Genomic DNA, 23,481 nt, shown 5'->3' with positions numbered 1-23,481 from the left:
TTGAGCATGTCCTTTGGGAGTGTCCTGTGCGCTTTGCCATGATGTGTTTACCTACTGGTGGGGAAACTCACTGTCTTTAAAAAAAAAAAAAAAAGCTATGGACTGGTAATTAAGACGTGGAGCATGACCCCTGCTTGCAGGGTGATGGCTTAGGGCATGGCACCGGAGCCTGAATCCCAGGGGGATTTTCTTGCTCTGCAACTCGGTGTGGGCCACTCCGTGTCTCTGCCCTCTTGCTGTGAATGGCAGTCCTCATCTCAGTGGAGGGCGTAGCATGGGGTGGGGACACCACTGAAATGTCTGGGCCCAGGGTACAAGAATAACACTCAAGAGCATCCAGTAAGAGAGAAGCAGAAACTCAGGTAGAGGGTGGGGTTTTTACAACTTCCCCATAATATGTGCTGGTGGTTCTCTTAATTCATAGCCACTTACAAATCCAACTGTTTACCCGCTTAAGCTGTATCCAGAAAAAAACAGCTGTTAGTGTTCCCTTCTCTTCCCTGCTGCCTTTTAAAAAGAGAGCATTTTAGAGAGAAATTCTTCAGGAGTATCAGCTTCATGAACAGGCTGTGYAGTGATGACTTCTTCTAGGCTTGTCCCTATCAGAGTGAAGCACTTCAGGTGTCAGAGTTGCTTCTGGATCACTGAAGTGACTTTGCAGCGAAGGAAGATGAAAAGAAAAGGAGAGCTGCTTTGATGTGTCTGTCTGTATGATTCTGCCGCATAGTGCTTCAGTGGAGAGAAGGATGTGTGACTAGTACCCAGTGTTACTACTCGGGGATTTTTGTGATGGGATAACACAGTGTAATATTGACTCACTGTACGTTGCTTGAAAGACAGGGAATGGGATTTAGTAACACTGAGTGTGCCCTATCTGTCACACCCTGGAGATGTATGTGTTCATCTTCCTCATGTTCTACTTCAGCACTAAATTGCTGCAAAATATTTATCGCAGTGGCCTGTATTTTTCTGGGAATAGCCTGATCTAAAAAGGAAGCAACAAAAAATACTTACAGCAGCCCTGGGCCTGACTGAGGTGTGTTGCCAGGTGCTTCCCTGCACTTGCTCCTTGTCTCTCTGTCCCCGTTCAGCATGGGGAAAGAATGAAACAATGAACTTTGACTTCTGAAAGAACTTCTAACGGTCAGCAGTGACTAAGAAATTTTTGCTTCTCCTTACCTCCCTCAGAGACCGGCTTCTAGTCCCCTTCCCACTCCCATCTACAGCCAGACAGCAAGTTCAGGTCCTCTGCCCTGGACATCTGGTAGAGGAGGTGTTTTGGAGTCAGTCCAAAGTTCTCCATCTGCCAGTGCCAGATGAAAGTGCCAGAGCCTCCCTAAATACCTGTGCTGTGGTGGGGTCTCACCAGACAACCCAGGTGTTGCTTGTTCTCACTGCTGAGCTGCCTGTGCTGTTATGATGCTGTGTGATAGGACCTGACGCTGCAGAATCTTTTGTCTCCTGATGGCATTTTCTGTAGAACTGTTTCCCAGATACATGCATTTAATCAGTGATAGGCAGGACTGATTTTAACCCTTCTCTCTGAAAGAAAACAGGGACAATACAAGTGGCTTTTGTCGCAGGTGTGGCTGATGCTTCCTATCAAAGTGTAGAGTTATTTTACATCTCACAAACCTGTTTGAAGCTCTGGTTCATACAAAACTATTCCCACCACCCATCAGATTGCACAGGAATTGCATGATGATATTTATTATCTGGTTGCTAGGTGGCTTGGATGTTTTCTTTAAAATGCAAAATAAGCTGTCCATATGTAACAAACACATGAGTCATAAATGTTACCAAAGCAGGCCCTGGTACCTGTCAGGTTCTCTAGGCCAAGCTGTGCATGGTAGGATCTTTGCACACTACTCCACTGCTGTGCTCTGAGTCGTGGTGATGCCAGAACCGTGATCTGTTGCACATGTTCTTCTCTAAAACGATCTCTTGGAAGCATCAAACCTTGCTCATGGTTTTGTATGTATTTCCTAACTTAGTGAGTGAGTTGCTGGCAGGATTGTTTGCCCTGCTCTTTTATCTTGAAGGACTTCAGGAATGGCTGCATGTGTGCATTGTCTTCAGGAAGAGTAAGGGCTCGTTCCCTAATAGGCCGTACATGAGGAAAGCCTCTGCTCCTGCTGAAGCTAGCCCCCAGATTGAATGAACAGGCTCCCTCTCACTGCCAGCACGGTGTGTAAAGAAGGTTGTGCATAGGTGTGCATTGAAGACTGTAATTCAGGAGAGAACTGGGATAGCAAAGGGGATCATGTCTGCATATGCTTCCTCACAGACAGTGTAGAACAGGGATAGTGAATGGGAGGTAGTCTGGTACTCAGAGAGGAAAAACACCTTTGCCCTTCAGTACTAGGCTGCCTGTCTGGACTGACATGCCTCCAGTAAGCCTGGAGRCTCCCTGTTTCACAGCACATGATCAATGGGCTTATGCCCTGGAAAGAGGTTGAGGTCCATAGCAAAGATCCTCCCCAAGTCCCTGAGGCTGGAGTTTCATGGAGTGGGACTATGTTTCACAGCATAAGCAACCTGCTATTCTTGGCCCCAATAGCACAGTGGAGCCCCTTAGAGTTGTCTTCTAAATCCTGTATTATCACAGGATGACGTACCCACGTGTGCTGGGTTTTGGCATTTCAGGGAGTTGGCAAAGGGACAAAACGAGGAAGGGAAGACAGACAGGCTCTGTGCRTGCATGCAGGTTTCTTTTTCTGAGGATTTAATATGCGTCTCTGGAGTTTCACTTTGGGTTCTAGTGAACCTGAAAGATCAAACTAGAGTTTATCTGTAAAGACTCCATTTCCACGCCTGGTTCACTGACAACTCACATCGGACCTACTGAAAAGATGTGAAGACTTGTTGACAGTCCTCTGCAGAGTTGCAAGCTTGCAGTGGAACTGGACCGGAATTGGGCATAGCTCTGGGTTTTTGCTGTGACTGTCTCATGTCAGATCCAGCAAAAAGCTGGCTCCATTAAAGACTACGGAAATTTCAGATTGATTACTGTGAATCCAGCTTTTTAGGTGTTTTTTTTTCATCACAGACCTGTGACAAACTGAAGAATGACGGATAGGATTCAACACAATAAGCAGACTTCCAAGAGACAGCCTACATACTGTCGAGTGTGCTTAATTTAATGAACTGAGGGATGCCGTGTAATCTAACTGCTTATTATGTTAAGAGGCTGCAGATAATTTAATGATCCACAGGTGGCTATTTTGATTTTACTGTGTGAAGTTAAATACATGCTGAACTTGCTACCAAAGAGAACAGCATTTCCCTTGGTGCTAGAAGTAGTACAGAGCAATAGGCGTCCCTTCACCCGTCAGAGGAGTTTAATCTTGCAGCCTGCCCAAGCGCGATGTAGGACAGTTTGGGCCCTCTCGAGCCATTGCTTTATCCGTGAGGTGCTTCACAGAAGGGGCAGGATGTGGGACTTGGCTAGCAGCCCTCTCCCCACGAGCCGAAGCGGGTGGTGGACGTGCTGCGGCGCTGCTGCGTCCACGGAGCTGCGGTCAAGAGCGCTCCAGACTCTCCGCGGCTCAGGTGAAAGCGTGCCAGGAAGGGGCAGCCTCGCTCTCGTCTTCATTTTTTCTGGTTTTGCAAAAGTGCTGCTGAGGATGTGTCCAGGTTTCTTACTGAAAGCTAGCAAGTGCGATGTTTTTCTTATTAAGAACGCCTCTCAATTTCCAGCCTTCGTATGCACGTATAGGTGCTCTGATCAAGTGGAGAACCATGTGTGTAATTTTTTATTTATTTTTGTGGATAGCTTACGTATTTAAAAAAGTATGTATTCACAGCCTGTGATCAGGCTGTAATCATGGTGTGTAATCACAATCAATAAATTAATAGATTAATTGTCAATGAAATAGGATTTTATATTGAATATGGGGTCTTTTTATTGCCTTTAGTGCCTGGAAATGTCAGCCTCATCTTTGGTTATATTTTCAGTGGAACAAATTGAATTGTGATGGGATTTGTATCTAGCACTTAAGAACACATATTCTTTTGGTGTGTGCCCTTTTTCCCTTTCAAACAGCACTAATGCTATTCATATAAACTGTTTCCATTCTTTATCAAAAAGCTCAGCCTTACTTTTAATTGGTTTTGGTTATATTCAATCTAAATGTAATAATTTGATCTTTTTTTTTGTTTAAAATTTCAATCTTGCTTACCATATGGTGAGTATCATTTATACATAAAAGCTACTTGCTGTTTTACCTTTGGAAATCGTTAGAGCCTTCACAGTAAGGGCTTTCTAACCATCTGCTACCCTCTCAAACCTTGTTTTAAGTAGACATCTGCAGTTCTGACTCCAGGGTTATTAAACGGCAATGTCCAGTCGAATGCCCTTGTGCCTGGCTCTCCAAAAATCAGCACTGCAGAAAGTGATCAATTTAGCTGCAACAAAAGCCATCAAATTTGCACACATGGGGGGCGGGTGTGTGCTCTTCCATGTACGCTCCTTCTGGTCCTGCAGCACAGGCAAACCAAGTGGATTTGGCTTGGGGGATGCAGCCCTCCCAATTAGCTGTGAGTTCAGATTGATGTCCTGTAATCCTTTAATGCTGGAGAGGCTCTAGCATTAGACCTGGTGCTAATCCTTTTTTTAGAATGTGCATCTTGCATGAAGAAGATTATGCCATTTTAAAATGAGCCAATTATTTTTAGTTAATCACAGTATTCCACAAATTACAAAAGGAAATGCTGTAAGTCAAAATCCTGGCCTCATTTAAGTCAGTGGCAAAACTCTCCTTGGCTTCAGTAGTGCAAGACTGCAGTGCTCCTGCGGGAGCATACTTACCCGGTCACTTAGCCAGCTCGGGCTCCTTCACATCATACTTTGCATTTGGGTTTTTTTTTGCCCTTTTTTACCTGATTTTTGTATGCAAAATTTTATCAATAGTACTAAGTAAAGGCTGAAGAAGAAAGAGGTGGCTCCTAGTAACCTCATATCTTGCAGTAGCTGGAAACAACTTAGCTAATTGCAAAATTTAAATGTCTAATTAGTTTTCAGTGTTTAGACACTTGACATTCTTCTTCTGAGTCCTGCATAAATTGCATGTAAAGGCAAACTGATAGTTGAAAAAACATACTCTTAAAAGGAAAAGCTATTTTCATTGTGTAGTGTTGATACACCTCCTTTAAATTATTAYTATTATTTTTAATAAGTATTGCTTGATAGAACTGTTAAACTAGGCTATATGCATTTTTGTCATTGTATTCAGCCACAATGATGAAAATAGATTTAATGCATTCGTGTCAGTTCTGGTCTCTTTTCCCTAAAGGAGAATGCTTTCAAACGTGTGTAATCATTTAGTTACTCAGTAGCAGTGTGGTGATCAGTAAAAGTGTTTCAGCTTGGCAAATGATTCAGGTAACATGTCAGTCTAAAACTGATTCTTAACCACATTAGTCCTTTTAAATAACAAAGCAAGAAAACTGCTCTAAAATGCATTAGAGATTAGTGGATTAAGTGCAGCAGTTAAATGCTAGGATTTCTGATACAAGTTGTTGGCTTCTAAGATCCTAGCAGTACGTAATAAATCTTGATTACGTGGTGATAGTTTTGGGGAAGGAATTGTATCCCGCGATGGCGTGTCCCCCGCTGTAACCGTTAGGTCTCTCCCAGGCTGTCCCAGCGCCCAAACGCAGAGTGCAGTGTCTGCACGGGAAAATAGATATGTTCATACTCTTTGGTGGTGTAGAGGGTTTTCTTAAACCAGTCACATGGATTTTTATTTCTGAAATAGATCATTTTCTGTGAGGAAAGTGAGAGTTGTTGTTCACTGTGGAGGCAGGTAAGTTAGAGCCGTTGCGCACAGACAGGCAAGTGAAAAATGTGGGTTACTAACGTGTGTGGTCCTTCAAGTCTACAGAGGGCATAAGAATTAAGGTGAAAAAATGCATGTATTCTCTGAAAAGAGATCGGTGAAGAGAAATATCTAAAATGCTTTATTCATTTTTTATTTTTGACAAAATTTTGTAAATATGCTAATAGAAAGTATTTGGTTTTCTGTTACCTCAGTGTCTGGATTTGATTAGGAAAGTCAGTGATGATGTTTGTGTTTCAAGGGAGGAGGTGGGTAGGACAAGGGGGTAGCAGATGGGGAAGTCAGGAGAAGGTTATGATTCACTTCTTAAAGGAAATGGAAATAGGCACAATTAAGAAAATAAAAATGAAAAGAAAAAAAATGTTTTTTGGAAGGATTGATTGGGGGAGGGTAAGCAGGATGGTTATCCTGTCAAGAAAAGGTTTGAACTTGCAGAGCTTTTAGCTTCCAGCAGGAGGTTGGAGTCTTCCTTGGAGGAAAGGAGTCAACTTTGATCTCAGTGTGGCGGAGCGGGGATGTGAGCCATTGGTGTTTCTCTCCTGCCTAGTGCGAACCTGGGAGCCCGGCCGCGGTGACCAGGTTTGTTAGAGAGCGTAATTGACCTTGAAATGTGCTGCGAGTGAGGAGGACAAACCCTTGCGCTTTGGGAAACTTGTGTATTGCCAGTTGCTGCTTGTTCCTGAGCCTTAATTTAATTCCTTTCAAATTCCTTTTTTCAAAATCCCTTAAACAAATTCATGTGTAACAACGAGAAATGGCGATTAAGGAGGCTGCTTGGGTGGGTGCTCGCTCGCAGAGGCGGAGGCACCTCGGTGAACCAGGGTGGTCCCGGGGCTTTGCTCCTGCAAATAGCCCCGTGGCCCCCCGCTGCTGCTGCCTGCACCCAGCAGTGCCTGCACAACGGTAGTGACTTGCTCTCCTTTCATGGAAGGGAGATACTGCTGGTGGAGCTGAAAGGAAGGTGTAGCGGTAGCAGTGGGTTAATTTTGCTGTAGTTGTTTGGCTTAAGCATCTCTCTTGCTGATTTGAACTTGAGATAGGGTGCAGCCGCTGTGCCTTGCTGTTTATGCTGCAAAATAGGAAATGAAGAGCGCGTGATTCTGTGATGGCAGCATGCTCGTAAAATTTTGTGAGTTTGAAGATGAGATCGGTGCACAATGTTCTCTTGCACAATGAGGCAGATGTTAAAATGAGCTACATGTGATATGGTATCTATATCCATTCAAGGCTTTGTTGACTCTGCAGTGGCTGTTCAGGTGAATGAACTCTGATTGCTGTACTGGAGCCCCCCCAATAATTTACCCACGTTTTGCAGATCACAATAATCGTGTTCCTTTACCTCCTGGGATGAGGAAAGATAGAGATGGTTAAATTTCTGAGGTGGTCATGTACAGTGGTAATTGGGGCAGGATGGGTGAATGGGGTGCCTTGTCCCTTCCAGGGACTCCTCACGTATTCTGTATGAATTTCCTTCCTCAGCTGCTGGCCTTTGCTGTGTGAAGTGATGGACTTGGGGGGTAATTGAGTCTTGACCAAGTTTAGGTTTCTTTTTAAATGTTTTAATACAGTTTCAGCAGGGGAAAGGGTGTGCTTTGTCTTGTTACTTCCAGAGTAAACTACTAAATATTACCTACCACTATGTAATGTGACTCTTGGCAGCTTAATTAAGTGGACTGTTTTTCTGCCTGAGGTTCAGCTCTTCTTGTTGCTGGAGCTGTTCACCTTAGAAGAAAAAATACTGTGCTCATTCCGCAGCTAGCAAACTCAGGTGTAGGGAAGCTAAGGGACTTGTCCATTTTCATACAGAACAGAGAATTTCAATGCTAATCTAACAAATTTCAGTTGACTGCCCTAATGTCTAGGCCAGGAGTTTGATAGAAGCTCCTTTTGGGCCCATCCCATGGCGGAAGACTTCACTGAATCTTTCTGAAGAAGGTAGCACTGGCTTTTTGGGTCTGAGTGATCCCCTATCAGGCTTTGACTACAAGGCTAGAGAGACCTGCACCTGGTAGCCCTGCTGAATAGTAAGTGTTCCTGTTCCCAGGGATCCCTGGAGTCTGCCCGAGAGCACCTTTGTGCACCGTTGCTCGTTTTTCATTAGGCAGTGATTTGATTAGATAAAAATAAAAGTTGCTTGAGCATTCACTTTTGCAGTGATGCATAACAAATTTATGCAGATTCAAATAAGACTAATCTGCATGCAAAATATAAAAGTGTGATTACTAACCCGTATGCACCTGTACTGAAGTTTAATCGGGTACAAATATGAATAGGAAGAAAGAAGCTTAACAAAATGCATAGCCTTGAATTTGGGTATGAATTAATGCAAAGAGATTCTTATAGTGTTAATGATGATTCRGGTGTTTCTGGAGAAAATTAGATCTTTCAGTAATTTAAGAACACTGTTATTCTTTAATTAACTTTGACTTAAAAAAAAAACCCAAAAAACCAAAAAAAACCAAACTACTTTCTGCTAGCTTTTCACTGTCAACTTTCTTTAGCTACACTAATGGCATTTGGTTCATGGCCAGGATGAAAACACAGATGACTGATTCTGATCATGTGTGAATCAGTTTATGRTGAGTGTAGTTTTCTTGATGTAAAGGAAGCTTTATCAGCACTAGCAGTGTGTTACGAGGTCAGAACAAAGTCAGGAGATCTTTAAAGAACATGTTACTGTTCATTTTCCTAACAATTTTTGTGTTGTTCAATGATTTGTTCATCTAACTCAGCAGCCTGTGTTCAAGCTCAATACTAGAGCATATCACTTGGCTGTGAAGGTTTTCATGGTMCTGGAAAGCTGGACATCAGTGGAAATGCATTTTAGCTGATGTTTCTTGCCTCCTGGATGCTCTGAGAAGGCTGCTAGTGTTCCTTAGTTGAGGAGAGAGTGAATCCAGGTTGTAGAAATGAATGAGTAATGAGGAGAAAAGCTGAAAAGTCAATTGCCATCACTTGCTTTTCATGCTTAGAGCRTATATGTGAGGGGAGACTCCAGCACTCATGGTTTCCATCTTCACAAAAAAACAAATCATTTTTATAGTGAAGTAAATGAATGGAAAGTATTTCTGTCTGTTACTGTTACTCTTCTGAAATGCTGGTGATAGTTGAGCAAAGTCTGGTCACACTCTGAAGCAGAGCATTTACCTTGTGAAAGGCACAGTGGTGGGAAAGGAAGCCCTTTGCCTGTTGAAGAGACCTGGGCAGCCAGTGGGGCAGACTGGCCGGTCTCAGGCACAGCGTGTCATCCCTTGTCTTTGGAAATGCTTCCATGTAAAAGCTTTCCAGAACTGGCTCTTGGGAGTCTGACTCATACTGGCACGAATGACACTTGCTCTGCTGAGGACAGCTCTGCATGGAGGTCTTATCAAGTAAACATCGCAGGTTCTGGCCACCAGCAGTTGCAGCTGGGTCCTGCTAACCCCTCCTAACAAGAACTGTTCTTAACCCAGAAGATTTCTGACACTTTTTGGTGGAAAGCARATGCAAATAGTGGGAATGCTTTAAGTAAAGCAAGTTGACATCAAATAATCAAAACCACTTAACACTGTGACACAAAGTGACAGCATCCAGGAATTTCAGAATTAAAGTTGACACTCTGTCCTTTACATTAGTAGATATGAAAACGAACAGCASCATGGCATGGGTTAAGCGCAGAGCATCAGGATTTCCTCTGAGTGGCTGTGATGCTGTCAGGCTGGACCGTAACCCCAGTGCTGTTTTAAACAGAGGAGTGGGTTTGTATATAAATGAACAAGCCCCTGACAAGGTAAATTATTTCAAAAATATCTTGCACAGAAGGATCAAACTGGGCTGTTCTTTAGGAGGAGCAGTTATAGTCATTTCCCATAATCACTGCTTTACTCACTGAAAGCTGCATGTGYTGGGAGAGGAGTTTGGAGCCTTCTTCGCTAGGCAGGGTCTGCCCTCATTTGTTAATAAAAATATCCGCAAATGACTGCAAGGTGAAGCTCAAGTTCAGAATCCTGATGAAGTTATACCTCCAAGACCTCTCTGTTTATATGTTTATTCCTCTCCAAGGGGAAACAACCCATGTTATTTTTTTTTAAGCAGTCACACAGGCTATATGCTACTCAAAACAGCTGCTGCTCCTAAGAGCCTCCATTTTGTGAACGTGACCCTGRCCAGAAAATATTCAAATCTCTGATTATAAAGTATCTATAGCTGTGTGTTCAACTCAGCAGGAAGGAGGGTTGGTGCACAGGAGGAAAGGAGACAGAATAACAACACGTTCTGTAGCAAGTAGGATGTTAATCTTTAATGCGTAGTAAGAGGGACCATAGGAAGAAAGGACAGCCTGATTCAGCAATGCTTGCAAGCATGTGTGAATGCTTTGTGAGTCTTGGGGCTATACTGAATTCCCAAGAAATGTCTTCATGTTCTGGGTCCTTAAAAAAGTGATATATAGGCAATGAAGGAATTGCCTAGCATGTTTGTACAGTAGCGCACAGTTGTAGAATTGGTTTTACCAATGCTGTGGATCTTGGTTATCAACTGTTCCATCAGGCAGATGGCAAATTGGTGGAAAGGGTTTTATCCAGCAGTACCATGCACAAGGTCTGAGAGCTAATAGTGAGCTGAAGAAAATGAGAAGTTGTTCCACAGACCTTTGAAGATCTGATAATTGGTTATCAACAAATGATTAAATGACTTAAAGGCAGACAAATGAGGATGTGCAAGTGTTATAGGTGATAGACTTTTGAGAGGCCAATTTTTTGAGAGGCCAGATTGCTCTGACAGCACTAGCCCTTTCAGAAGACATTTGCTAGTGACAAAAGGACGCTTTAGGGATGTTAATGAGTCCTTGAGGAGGATGGAGGGACTTCTTAATGGAAAAGAAAAGGGAGAGAGTAGATGGGAAAAAAGCAGGGGAAAAGGCAGTGAGAACGGCTTGTCCCTTTTGTAGTTATTTTGTATTAGAGGATTTTGTGGCCTAGTGTCTGTGAACAGCCTGTGAAGGTAAGTGTTGCGGTGGCAGGTGGTATTACAAGTCTTTCAAGTCAAAATACTGTGATGTTCCAGCCTCAAGTGAGGTCACTGTGTGTGTGTGTGTGTGTGTGTGTGTGTGTATCTATATATACGTAGTCAAGAATTGCTTTGACTGTGTCACTGCTGCTGGTTGGATGACATGGCATTGTCCAGCCTTTCCCTAGAACGTGTTCAGGCTATGGAGCTGTGATGTGCAGGTATATGGTGAACATGTATTTAGAGTTTGGCTTTACATTTAACCATAGACAAACTGAGTTTTCCGTTTTGGTTTACTTAGGGTTGGGGTTGTAGGATGGTGTGGGAGTGTCCAGAGTGTTTAGGCAAGGGAATCCAATGAAGTGCTAGAAAGTCTCCATAGAAGCATTCAGGTGTTGAGCATATGAGAAAATTACTGCTGTAGACACTTCTTGAGGCTTTCAAGGCTGAGACTTGTCAGAAATAGCAGAGTGTGACCAGTGAATTGAAATGGGGTGATTCAGAGTATCAGACGCTCAGATTCATATTCARTTGCTTTGCTATTCTTGTATCTGGTGTTTCTTACTGACTGTCTAAGTCCTGCAGAGTTGCATAGCCTGTACTACACGTTGACTGTAGGGACTTTGGGGGGTTAAGCTGGTTTTGTTTAGGTCTGCATCTGTGATTCTTATACATATCTAGGCAGTATAAAGAGGTCCACCCTGCAAGTAAGTTTCTCTGGATTTTGGACTTCTGTACTAGTGKTTTTTTACTTGTGGTCTGCAGAGCCAATGGGCTCCTATATAGTAGAAGAGGAGGGAGCTCATATATGCAGCTAGCAATCTGTCAAATCTTTGACCTGGAAAAAATGCATATAGGTCTGCAATGCAGAACACATTGAGAAATGCTTAGAGTTTAATTGTAGGATGAACTACTGTGCATTTCTTTGAACATATTGATCCTTTATGCTACAGCTTGCCCTTTGGAGGTGCTTTGTAGCTGCAATTGGACTGGATGGTCTCTTTGCATTATAGCTGCATCAAAGACTCCCAGCAGGATTGGGTGCCCAGTTATTCTAGACTCTCTGCAGGCCTAATAGTAGTGRCTTTTTGAAAGTTGGAGATTATGTTCTGCAATATATATAGAGGGCGAGAGGTGGCCATACAACAGGTCAAAGCCTGGAACTGGACCTGGTAATCCCAGCCCAGTGTTGATGTGCTTTGATGTCTGTATGTGGAGGGATGGGATGTCTTTGACGTGAAAGGGACTTTCTAGACCATTGGATCAAGTTCCCTGCTGTAGCAGGCAAACAGGTCGCATACTCCCCTTCTTACGTTTAAGATCTGTTGTGAAGCAATTGGATTTCTGGCTCCCACTACTGCCGTTCTCTCAAAACCACTGTGCTCTGATGGCTAGAAACCTTCTTCTCATTTCCAYCCCAAAGGTATCCACAGTTACTTTGGGCTGTGCTACCATTAGAACTTGGTGTAAATAGATTTTGAGCCTCCCTGGTGCTTTCCCCTGATGTGCTTAAAGTCAGTTATTTTGCTAGCTTCATCTTGCAAAACTGAATGTCTGTTTGCCTAATCTCCTAGGTTATCCTTTTCAGCACTCCTTTCAGTTTGAATCTCTCAATCGTGGGCGACTAGAACTGTGCAGTTTTGTGGAGTCTTTCTCCCAGCAGCTCTTCATGTCCCACAGCTATGTGGAATCATTCTGTGGCCATGACGAAGGGCCGAGGATACCTGCGCCGTTAGCAAAAGCTTAAAGATGGTTGGTATTTGAGTTTCTTGTAAAATGATCGTGTTGCTGGGCAGTGAATTGTCCTCTGCAAGAGGTCAGAACTGTTATTAGTTCACATCCAGAATGCCATGAGGAAATATTAAGCATTAATTAACCATTACATCTGTTTAAAAATTGCATGCCAGTTCTTCTTTGCACAATGAATAACCTCTTGCCCACCAGCTGTTTCTCCAGCTAAAGGATATTATGCCCCTGTCTGTCTTCATCTTGTTTTGGAAGAGTAAGGGACTAAAAGAGCCCTTGATGTCATTTGCCCCTTAAAGGTGCTGTGTGTGGTGTTGGCAGTACAGTGTGTGGCTGTCCCAACAGAGCATCTGGAAGCTCTGGAAGGTGCTTGGAGCATGGATGAAGCGCTCAGGCCTTCTGGAAGTTTTTTGCTGCACTGCAGTCTGACAGAGCAGTAGGTCTTCCTGGGGYTTCTGCTCTCATTCATGATAGTGTTAGAGATAGAACTTAAATGAGGAAATACATCAGTAACCACTGACTAGCCTTTTTGTTAGATAATCTGTAGAGTTGGAGAGGCTTTGTACATGATTCAGAATTGGCTTTTAGAGAGTGTTGCTTTTTTTAATCTCTAATTATATTTATTTGTAACAACATGCTTCTGAAGTTCTGTTGACAGTAGAGTCTTCGGGTTCTTGCTTCTTCAGTATTCAGAAAAAGCCTTTATAGAAACATAGGGCTGAAAGGACTGTCCAAAGGTGAGCTGGTGAACACAGAGCCAAGTTCGGTATTGCTTGAACCAGTCCTAACAGAAGGTAGTCCAATTTACTCTTTAAAAAARTTAGAAAATTCTGTAGTTGTGGATAACTTGTTCTGCTCTGATGTTTTACTGTCCTTGCAAAGGGATGTCTGACATTGAACCTMAATTGCTTGTGCTGCAAAATAATCTTGCAAAGATGAGAATGATTGCTTGGTTTTAGTTCTGCTGTTTGGCACTGTAGTATTACATGTTCTAAAAGCATTCTCACTCTATTCCTTTTGAAAACTGAAAAAAAGTAAGGCCACCTATATAAGAAATATGCAACAAGGCTATGATAACAAGTAGAGGACCCAACCTAGACTGAGGCTTCATGGTGTTTTATTTTTGGCAAATGTCTACTAAGATGTTTCCTGTCTCACAGAGCTTTACAGAGAAATTAAGGAAGAGGAAGAGCTGATGGGAGAAAGGGCACATTATTTTCTTGAATCATACAAATGAGTGGAAGTGTGACCACAAAGAAGTGGTGACCTTTGTCAAATTAGGGAACTGACTGCAGTTGCTGGGAATTTCTGTGCATATCCCACAGAGGATGATCTTAACAGACTCTRTGACTCAAATGTATTACTCAAAACTAGTCTTCAGCATGGCACTTGGCTGAGGAAACGGGAAACATCCGACTGGACAGCTGGTGAGATCTGGGCTAGAATGAAACCAGTGGGGATTTTGCCACTGACTTCAGAGGCTTTGGGACTTTGTGCTGTTTTTCTCCCCTTGATCARGGTAGGATCCTGTAGGGCTGTGGCTGAGGTGTGGTAGGCACTCAACTCAATGGTCTTGATAAAGCTGACTATCCTCCAGGAATTTGCATTATTATTTAATAATAAAAAATGTAAGATACCATTTTCATAAAAACTTTCTCCGATAAGCTGCTCCTTGTCTTGGWCAATCTGAATTATCCACCAGGCTTCCAGTTCTTTTTGGAATTGATGGCWTGACCTAGTTACACAACTCATTTTTCTTAGTATCTTGGACAGTCATTTATTTCCCATCTCATTGTATATCAAAATGAGCTGTCCTATATTCTTCTAGTTGTTTAGCTCCTACTGGGTAATAGGAGTTGCTGAATGTTCAACCTTTGGTACCAAGTGGGAGGGTTATAGTGTGGTTTTTTTTTTTTTTAAATCTCTCTTGGTACTGGTGGCCGTATTGTGTAAGGATTGGTGCTACATGATGCTCTACAGTTAGAAATGTGATAATAAAGATAATCTCCGTCAAACGCCTTGGCTTTGAGAAATCTCTGAACAACATTCTGAAATCAGCACAACCTTTTTTTACTTCTCCATCCTCAAGTATTGCTAAATTAATGCAGTTATAACTAAATCAATGTTTTTGTGTCTTAAAAGAATGACACATTGAGAATTTGCAGCTGTAGTGTCATGTTCTTTTATTGCTAGTATTCACTGTGGATTTTCTTTGCCCTCACCAGCATTTTTCCAAACTGGAAGTAGGTGGGTTTTAGTGCACAGTTTTAATTGAATCCATTGAAATGAATGACAGTGGGTTCCCACTCTGCATGCCTTCATTGTGGCGAATTTTGAAACGGCACGCGAGGTTCTAATACGCATTTCGTCTATGCTGTTATTTTAGTGCTGTTTTTAATATAACATTTACAAAAACATTGGCAATCAAAGAACTTGTTACCATTTGTACTCATTTCAGGAGACAATCACAGGACTATGTAATTAGCATTGATTAAACGAGAAGCTGAATAGAGGGAGGCTACTTATGAAATGGGAGAACAGGACATTTTCACTGCTAGACAAGGAACGCTTAACAGTATGTTAATGAATCAAGACAGCTGGAGAATTCATAAAGGGCAACATCAGATATGATTGCTTCTTTTACAGGGCAAAAGGTAGGTCACTGGGCATTATAAGTTACTTACGGTGATATCCTGTTGTACTATGGGGAAAGAAAGAGATTTATGTAATGGAAATCCTGTTTCATAGCTCTGATAAGCTTGTTAATAACAATTCAGTGTGTCGTGGCATTTAGTAAGGATTTCAGATTTTGTCATGTAGAGCACGGGAAAAAGATTCAAATGGAAAGGAAAGAAGAACTTTGCAATGAACGTTTTTGTATGGCAGTGTGGGTTAGCATCGCTCTTGCCGGGGGCTGGGAGAGGTGGGCAGGGACCGCAGTTCAACGCCCAGCCACGTGGTGGGAAGAAAGGGTGGTTCCACTTGTGTTGCCTCTGGGCCAGCTGCCCTTCTGCCCTCCTTTAAACTTGGGGGGAATTATGGAGGGGCAGTTTGTTTTCTGTCTACACGATAGGCCATGCTGCACGAAGCAGCACGTGGAAAAGCCCTTCTGAGCTCTCGTGATCCCCCTCGTGCGAGCAGCCCGGAGGCGTGTGGAGGCGCCTGCCCCACTGCGCAGAGGGTGCGGGGACGAGGAGCGGTCGGTGTGGGCGCTGTGTCCTCCTTGGCATTCGCCCACCGGCAGGAGCTGAGCAAATCGATGCTCCCACCTGGAAGAGGGACAGAAATGTAGGGTGTTAAATTCTAGGAATGAGTTTAGTGAGTTACGTATCCCCATGTAGCGGAGTTAATGCGATGTAAGAGCGTACCTAACTCATTCACACGATCGCTTTGAATGCCTGGATGTGTTACCGTTTGGGGGTATTTACCCTGTACATAGTAGTCTAGATTCCTTTGAAGAGCTCTGATTTATCACCCAAGTGAACAGAATATGTAAGTCATGCCATTTCCAGTCTAATCCTCTTCAGGCTCGGCTGCTCCTGTAATCCCTCAGGTGGGCAGCTCAACTTGCCTGCTCTGCCTTTTTCTTCAGACCTAAAATGCTAATGTCTGGGCCACCCCAGAAATCTCTTTTCTCTTCTGTATTTGCAATCAGAAGAGCTTGTCTGTGAGCATCAATCTTTCTAATGGTTGTTGCTTCCAAACTGACCATTTATATGTTCTGTACCAGCATAGGAGCGTTATGTTGTTAGTGCATCTGGCATCAGCACGAGACACAACAGCCTTTGTACTAATCTACTCAAAACCTGGCAGCAGAAGCTGCTATTTCCCCTGTCCACCCAAAAAAGCCCGTTTTGGTTCATGCATATAACCAAAATTCTGTCCATTTAAATACTAGTGCAACAGTTCGGTGGTTACAGTTTTTTTAAATGTCAGTCTGCCTCGGATATGATCCGACATCTGTGAAATACTCATCCTCTAATAACTGGAGAGCAGCCTGAAGCAAAATCCTGCACATCTGAACAGCTCCACAGCTTGACAAGAGGGGAGAAAATGCAACTTTTTAATCTAGACTTTCTATGGCTGATTCTTATTTCATGATTAACCCAGCTCTTTGAATCTCTCATCTATTTGGGGGGGCCAGAAACCTCTTTCTAGACTTAGTTACAGAGGGTAAGGGCTGTGACTTTCAGTGATATATGATCTTCAGTGGTATAATACAGGATCTCTCTGCTCTAACCATCAAGACATCATCTGCTCATTTGTAGACCAGGCAATGTATTGATAGAGGTGAGCAAATACAAACTTATCCACGTTCCTTGTGTGCAGGTGTCCTGAGTGTTTTCTGCATTGGATTCAGTTAAAGAGGGAAGCCTCAGCACTATGGAGTTGGTGTGTTTTTTGAGTCACTGCCAATTTCAGCTAAGGTTTTTTTCTCTGGAGAAAGTCATGCTGGCAACAGAAGTTGACTGTCAGCTTGATTTTTTTTTTTTTTTTTTGTTCTCTCATCCTCGAAGGAGACTGATCAGAATAATTCAGGCTATTCCCTAATTGCAGTGGAGGCATGGATGGAAGTATACATTAAAGTATGAACAAACAGGAATCTGCTAGATAAACATTTAATTTCTGCCTACTTGCTTCGATTTTTAAGTCCCAGAGGACCAACTTCCTATTACCACTGAACCTCATTATAGTTTTATCTCTGGTATTATAATAAAATCAAAAGCATTAAGTAACTAGAGCTATGCTAGGCTATTTGTGATCGATTCAGGTAACCACTAATTGCAGTTTGCCTCCCAAACGCTGTGGAAGTTGAAGGTCTTTTGCTATACGYGGTGGACAGATATCTTCTGAGATACTGGATGGAGAAAAGTTAATAGCGACTAGGGTTATTTAATATCCTAAACAAGGATACAGAGGAGGAAGTGGAAAGCAATCTGGCAATGTCTGCTGTAACTACTGTTGTGGTTTTGTTACAGATTAACTGTATGAGAGTGATTTAGAAAGGGGAAAAAGAGTTGCAAATGTTCGTAGGACTTGGAAAGTGAATTTAGATTTGCTTGTATATATGACTGTGTTTTCGCGTTTTCCATGAAACTAGTTYATGCAATTTCAGTTATTCACTTAATTCCTGTATTATTATTTTCAGTTTCCTGAGTGCATGATTTATGGAACTAAGAGTACTAAAGTCAAATGTGCAAATTGAAATTCACTGTGCATTGCTTAAATTGGCTGTATGCATTACTTAAATAAATTACATATGTTAAAAAATAAATGGCAACTATGCCTATAATAGTTGCAATTTGCAATTCGAATGACCTATAAACTAAGAATTATTTGCTGACAAAATGTTTGAATAATACTGAATAATGAACACAGAGAATTCATGATGTGTTCATCAGAATTAGTGAAGAAGGAAAAAATAGTCATCAAATGTTATGTAACTGTTTAGTCAACAGAAAATCAAATTCACAACCGATTATTTGGAAACTCCAGCCGAATGTAAAGACATTGCAGGAATGGGTAAGGTGTGATGAAGCTAGCAAAGCCCAGCTTCACAAGCAGGCCGATTGTCCCACGTACCATAACGACCGTTGAATAATTTCAAGAAATGGACACGTGGGAGAATCCTGGGCACCCTTTAGCAGTCACTCAGCACTGCTGCACATAATACCATCTTAAGAAAGTTGTGTTTCTGCATATGTGCAGCTTCTTTCTGTGAAAAAAGAGAAAAATATAAGACTGTGGTGGTGATGCTACATCCATGGAAGGTCAATGGTGTGGATTAGAGAGCCAAGTCCTCTCTTATTACAGAATTTGAGTGCAATCCAGGCTGAGTCTTGCCACGATCATGCCCTTGTTTATGAACGTCTTCCTGGTTTACGTTTGTGTCTGCCCAAGCGCCAACAGGGACTGGGGCCACCTCGCTCCCAAGCGGGAGAGCTGTTCTTCTCGGGAAAGTTCTGGGTTGAAACTTTCAATAGTTGCCAGTAACTTTTTGAATGTCCAGTGTGGAAAAGTTCGGGCTCATTCTTTTTCCCGAAAATGAGTCCCTGCTGACATGTTTCAAGTTCAGCATCTGCAATCAAAGTGAAGTGTTGGAATGCCTGAGCACTAGTTAGGTCAAACCTCATAAAATTTGTCCTTCRCTATTTGCTCTAGTCCTGTGAAAAACAAGATAGTACCCTAAAACCTGTGGGATGTTGAGCTTTTATTGTGATGAAGATGTATACAGCAGACTTAAACAAACCAACCTCCTCTCCCCTCCCTCCCCCAAACAATAAGCCCACCAAGCTATTTTTTCAGATAGCTTCAAATGCCAGCAACTCAGCAGTTCACAGAAGCCCTTCTCATCTTCTGCTAGAGAAACCCATTTTATTTTATAAACCTTGCCAAGAGTTCATATGTATAGTAATAAACACCAAAGAAAGGTKCAGAGTTTTATGTTAATGTATAGACAAAGCAGCTCTATAGCAAAAGATTTGACTGTAGGGTGCTTAAAAAAGACACATTAAGAGATGAAGCGCTCAAAAGAATTTACATCAGATTGCGTAGGGAAACTTGAAAGGTCACATGAGTAATGATTGTATTAAGGGAAAAGGGCATGTTAACATCTGTACTTGCCCACTCCTTGCTAAATCTTGAATGGTAAACTATTTCATCTTAGCCTGGTAGAGAAATCACCATGCTGTTACTGAAGATACAGTGTTCCTTGCTTATCACCTTCCATCAGTCCTCATTAATTTCTGGGAAGATGCAAAAGGCAAGGTTAATTCTAGCTGGTTCAGGGCTGGTGCCTTCAACATTCCTGCCTGTCTTCATGCACATCCATCTTGAGATTTATGCATTTACAATGGGGTGACAGGCAAGCACATTAGATGGGTTGGGTTTTCTTCCTTCTAAATTTCTAATAATTTACAAACTGTTTTCTTAACATTAAAAATAACTCCTCCCCCCACACACACTTTTTTTTGAGTGGGAGAAGATAAAAGATTTTGAGATCTTGATTTGCAAAGATTTGACTGTTGCAGTCCTAGATTGTATGCAGTGCTGCTGGATTGCCTGTAGCAGTCTTGGCTTGAGCAACTGTCTAGGAGCAAAAGATATCACAGTTGCCTTTTCTCCTGCTCTTTTCTGCACTCCTCATGTCCAGTATTCCACCCCTATGACAGTCTCCCCCCCAAGGCATTGCTGCAAGTCTAAAATATAATTTGGTTATTGGAGTAGTGCTTGGAAATATTATTGAGTTCTGAGCTGCTTCTTTAAAATGCAGTGAGCTTAACAAAAATCAGAGATGTGTGTATGGAGAGCACTAACTGAAATATGTAGCTCAATACATTATGGGTAACATTTTTATTTTCCATTTATTTCCATTGTTCCCTTCAAGTAACGCTCTTGTGGGCGGAGTGGGTTAAGTGCTTGTTCTTAAAGTTTTTGTTAGAACTGCAGTTTTGTTGACTCTGCAAATACGGCATTAGTAAATGCCATTGCAGTCATCTTACAATGAGGTGAATTGTATTTCTGTCCTGTATAGTACCAAATGCCTGGCTCTGTTGGTTATCTTTCACCTTCGTAAAAGTGCATTTGAAAAATACAGAATCTGCAAATACAGCTTAGGAGGAAGAGAACAATATATGAATATGAACTACCTGCTAAAGCCTTTGTAAGATAAATAGGCAATACTGTTCTTATTGTAAAGAAGCTGGGAGCCTGATAGTATCTGATGTTGTGCACCCTGTACATTGGTGGCAGTCAGCTCCTCTGAGTTTCAAGTCATAAAATGACTTTCCAGTCAGCATCTGTTCTGTGAACGGACTGCCAAAAGTGCACTGTTTGCTCTATTATATTCAAACCGTGCTACCCCTACAGTAATGGCATGTTTCAAAGATTAGGCAGACTCAACATTTGAATTTGAAATTAATTTTATTTGTTACATTTAATTAACTATTATCTATAAAATGTAATGTGTAAAATGCACAAAATGAAAATAAATGACCATYTGTGGTAATTTAGCATCTCTTTCGTGATCCAAAAAAATGAGAGAGGCAAATTTATCTAGAGAAATTCCCCTTGAGGTAAAAGGTAATCCTCCAGATTTGGTTACCAGTCAGAGAAGTGTAAACCCTGATGTTTGTGTCTGATCCAGAGATCTTTCTCTAATAACAGTGGACTGCTTTTGCTGTTCTTAAGAGAAACCTTTTGATTATTTTGATTATTATGAAATTTTGATGAAACTTCTTGTATCAGGACTTAAGTAAGGAAGCTTGTGCTAAGAAGTGCTACCTGATTGCAAAGACAGTCTTAGCCAAGGACTTGGTGGTGTTTTTCTTTGGATCAGATGGTATTCTTGGTAAGTGATCAAAATATGGATATATTTGAGTTAACACAGTACAAGCAGACACATACTCTAGATGACTCTCATTCCAGGCAATTGTAGTAGTGATGGGAATTCAGAAGGCACTCATTAGAGAGAAAGCTATTGCTGTGTTATTTCTGATCGTAAAACAGGCAATGAGATCCGTCCTGGCAGAAGATGATCTTATGCTTGTGCTTATTGTGTTAATTTTATAGCAAATGTTTTGTTTTACATAACAGACCTTCAGGTATTGGAGGTTTTAAAACAAGGTCTTCAACCAGATCCTGAATTGCTCACCTCCAAGGAAGTGAGAGAAAGGTCTGTCATCTGAGAAGAGGAGGGTGAAGCTGTGAAGACCACGTCCCCCTGCYAGCGACAGTGCAGAGCTGTGCTGAGGCTGAACTTGTAAGACCTTCCTAGACCAGCTCTGTGCTAGAGCAGGTAACTTCCTCGTGGTAGGGTCAGCAGCCGCCAGCCAGCCTCTCTGGGCTCAGTTGCCTGTCTGATGTGAAACCCATTGAAATGAGTCTGCTCATCACAGTGGGCCAGCTCTCATCTTTTTATATATTCTGGAGATGCTATACTCCTTCAAGCCCTATCTCAGAAAGATTTAAGGAAAAACATCAGGGAAGCTTGGCTCTGCTGGCTTTTACAAAATACAATTTGACTTCAACAAGTCAACTAATTTAGGTTGCTTGAGACTGCTGTCTTGACATGGTTGGGAGGAGCAGGTGGCTTAAATTTTTGAAAGAACTAAACCCAACTTGACGTGAAAGTTACAGAATTCATTGTGCTGTCTAAAATTGGCATGGTAGTAGTGAAAAATTGCTCTGAATGCTGATGTTTTCTAACCACATCTGCTCTGTAAGTGACCCTTTGTGATGACAGAGTTGAAAAAAATGCTTTACTTTTGGAGGATTTTTAAGTGGGTGGAATATGTTGAGGTCTGTCCGCTGTGAACGAAACATAGTGAAGCACCACGACTGGGCTGTCACATCCGTTAGGCAGTGTGTGAGCAGAGTAGTACATGAGTCTCTGGAAACTTCAGTCTGAGAAAAACATTAAAACTAATGTCAGCAGGACAAAATCTGCCCGTCTATATACTTGTCTCAATTCAGAGGAGCTGGCACTKGCAGCTGAATTTGGCTTGAGGTCTATATGCGTTTGGTTGTTTGCAGGGGGATGAATAGCCTTTGTGTGGTTCTTCACTGCCTGCCATCTGGCGTGGTTGTGACGTGCCCAAAAGGTGCATGTCCTGCCAGGCAGGAGAACTCAGGCCCTGTCCTGCATCCCTTTCCTCTCTTCTTTGATATGGTTTCTGAACCTGTGGTTGGTGTTTTACACTGAGACTGACTTCTGTGTTCAGCTCTTCATACAATTATTTCTACATCTTTCCTCCCTTTGCCAGTTGTCTTGTGTTATTTCTTTTGTATTTGTTAATCATTGGCAAGATCTACCTTTTTCCTTAGTGTAGTCTCATGTCCCCACCACTTGTGAAGCTCCTGTGCTTTACCCRAGTTGCACTAATTATTACAAATTTGCTAGGTTTGCTCAAATGAAGGGGGGCGTGAAAGCAGGAGCAGCTCTAGGCAGAGGAGAGCTGTCCTCTGCCAGCGGCAACCCAGCAGCTGCTGCTCTGCTGCCTCTTAGTGCCAGCGCCCTGGCAAGCCAGGCTGGGATTTTAGGGAMGGGGCGAGGCATGTGGGTGGTGGAGGAGATGGCCTGGTCCCAATGTCAGCAGTTGTTGCCCGTTTCTCTGCTGTCACGTCCCTGGTAGCAGGAACAGCAAGTCTGACTCTTCACGTGTCTCCCACCAGCTGGAGCAACCCAGTCTTGATCCATGGGCGGCAAATTTCTATTTTCCCACTGTGCCTGGAAGTCTCGAGCAGCACTGTCCAGCAGCTTCCGCCCTCCCTGCCGCTGGCATGTCCCACCTGCAGGCTGGGGAACGGAGGTGTTTTGCAAGCAATGCTTAATTGCTGGGACAYCTTGTGAGGTGTGACCCCCTTCACAAGGGGTTTCACCAGATCTGTGCAAGGAGGCAGTCCCTTGTCCTCGCTTGTTGGCCAGCTCGACTTTTTACAAAAAATGCTCTTCCTCCTTGTTGATTTTTCTAGATGCTTTCATGAGAAGAGTTGGGCTGAAAACAAGGTGGCCAAATGGAAGTGAAAGTGCTGACAGCCATTGAAGCATGTGAAAAAGCTAGTTTTCCCTTCTGGCTCCACTTTAATGTAATTGCTGTGGGTGTCTTCACTCTGGGAAAGCACACATTTAGGCCATGACTCAAGAAAAGTCCTTGAATGTGTTTGTGGTCTGCAGGGATGGGGCTTAACTCTTGAAGAGACAACTATTTTCCTCCTGTATGTTTCTTTAAAAAATGTTTTCTCATCCTCAGCTGCATTGTACAGTGAACTCTGGTTAAAATGCCAGCTGTATTCGGTTGTGTTTTCCTTCTCATGCTGTCTCTGAGCAAACTTCTTTCAACTGCTGGTTGCACAAAGACAACAGACTAGCTGATGTGCTGCCGGAGCTGCTGCCTTATGCTGATGGGTG

The 23,481-nt window shown here is 42.5% G+C and overlaps 1 protein-coding gene across 1 annotated transcript in view; it reads left to right on the top strand.

The window, feature by feature from the left end:
- IL1RAPL2 (interleukin 1 receptor accessory protein like 2) overlaps window positions 1–23,481 on the top strand; it is a 456,662-nt gene that overhangs the window by 92,407 nt on the left and 340,774 nt on the right. The gene's annotated exons all lie outside the window — the stretch shown is intronic.

This window comes from Apteryx rowi, unplaced genomic scaffold (genome assembly GCF_003343035.1).
Source record: "Apteryx rowi isolate R43461 unplaced genomic scaffold, aptRow1 scaffold_174, whole genome shotgun sequence".
Classification (NCBI taxonomy): domain Eukaryota; kingdom Metazoa; phylum Chordata; class Aves; order Apterygiformes; family Apterygidae; genus Apteryx; species Apteryx rowi.
This window is presented reverse-complemented; position numbering and strand designations above follow the sequence as displayed.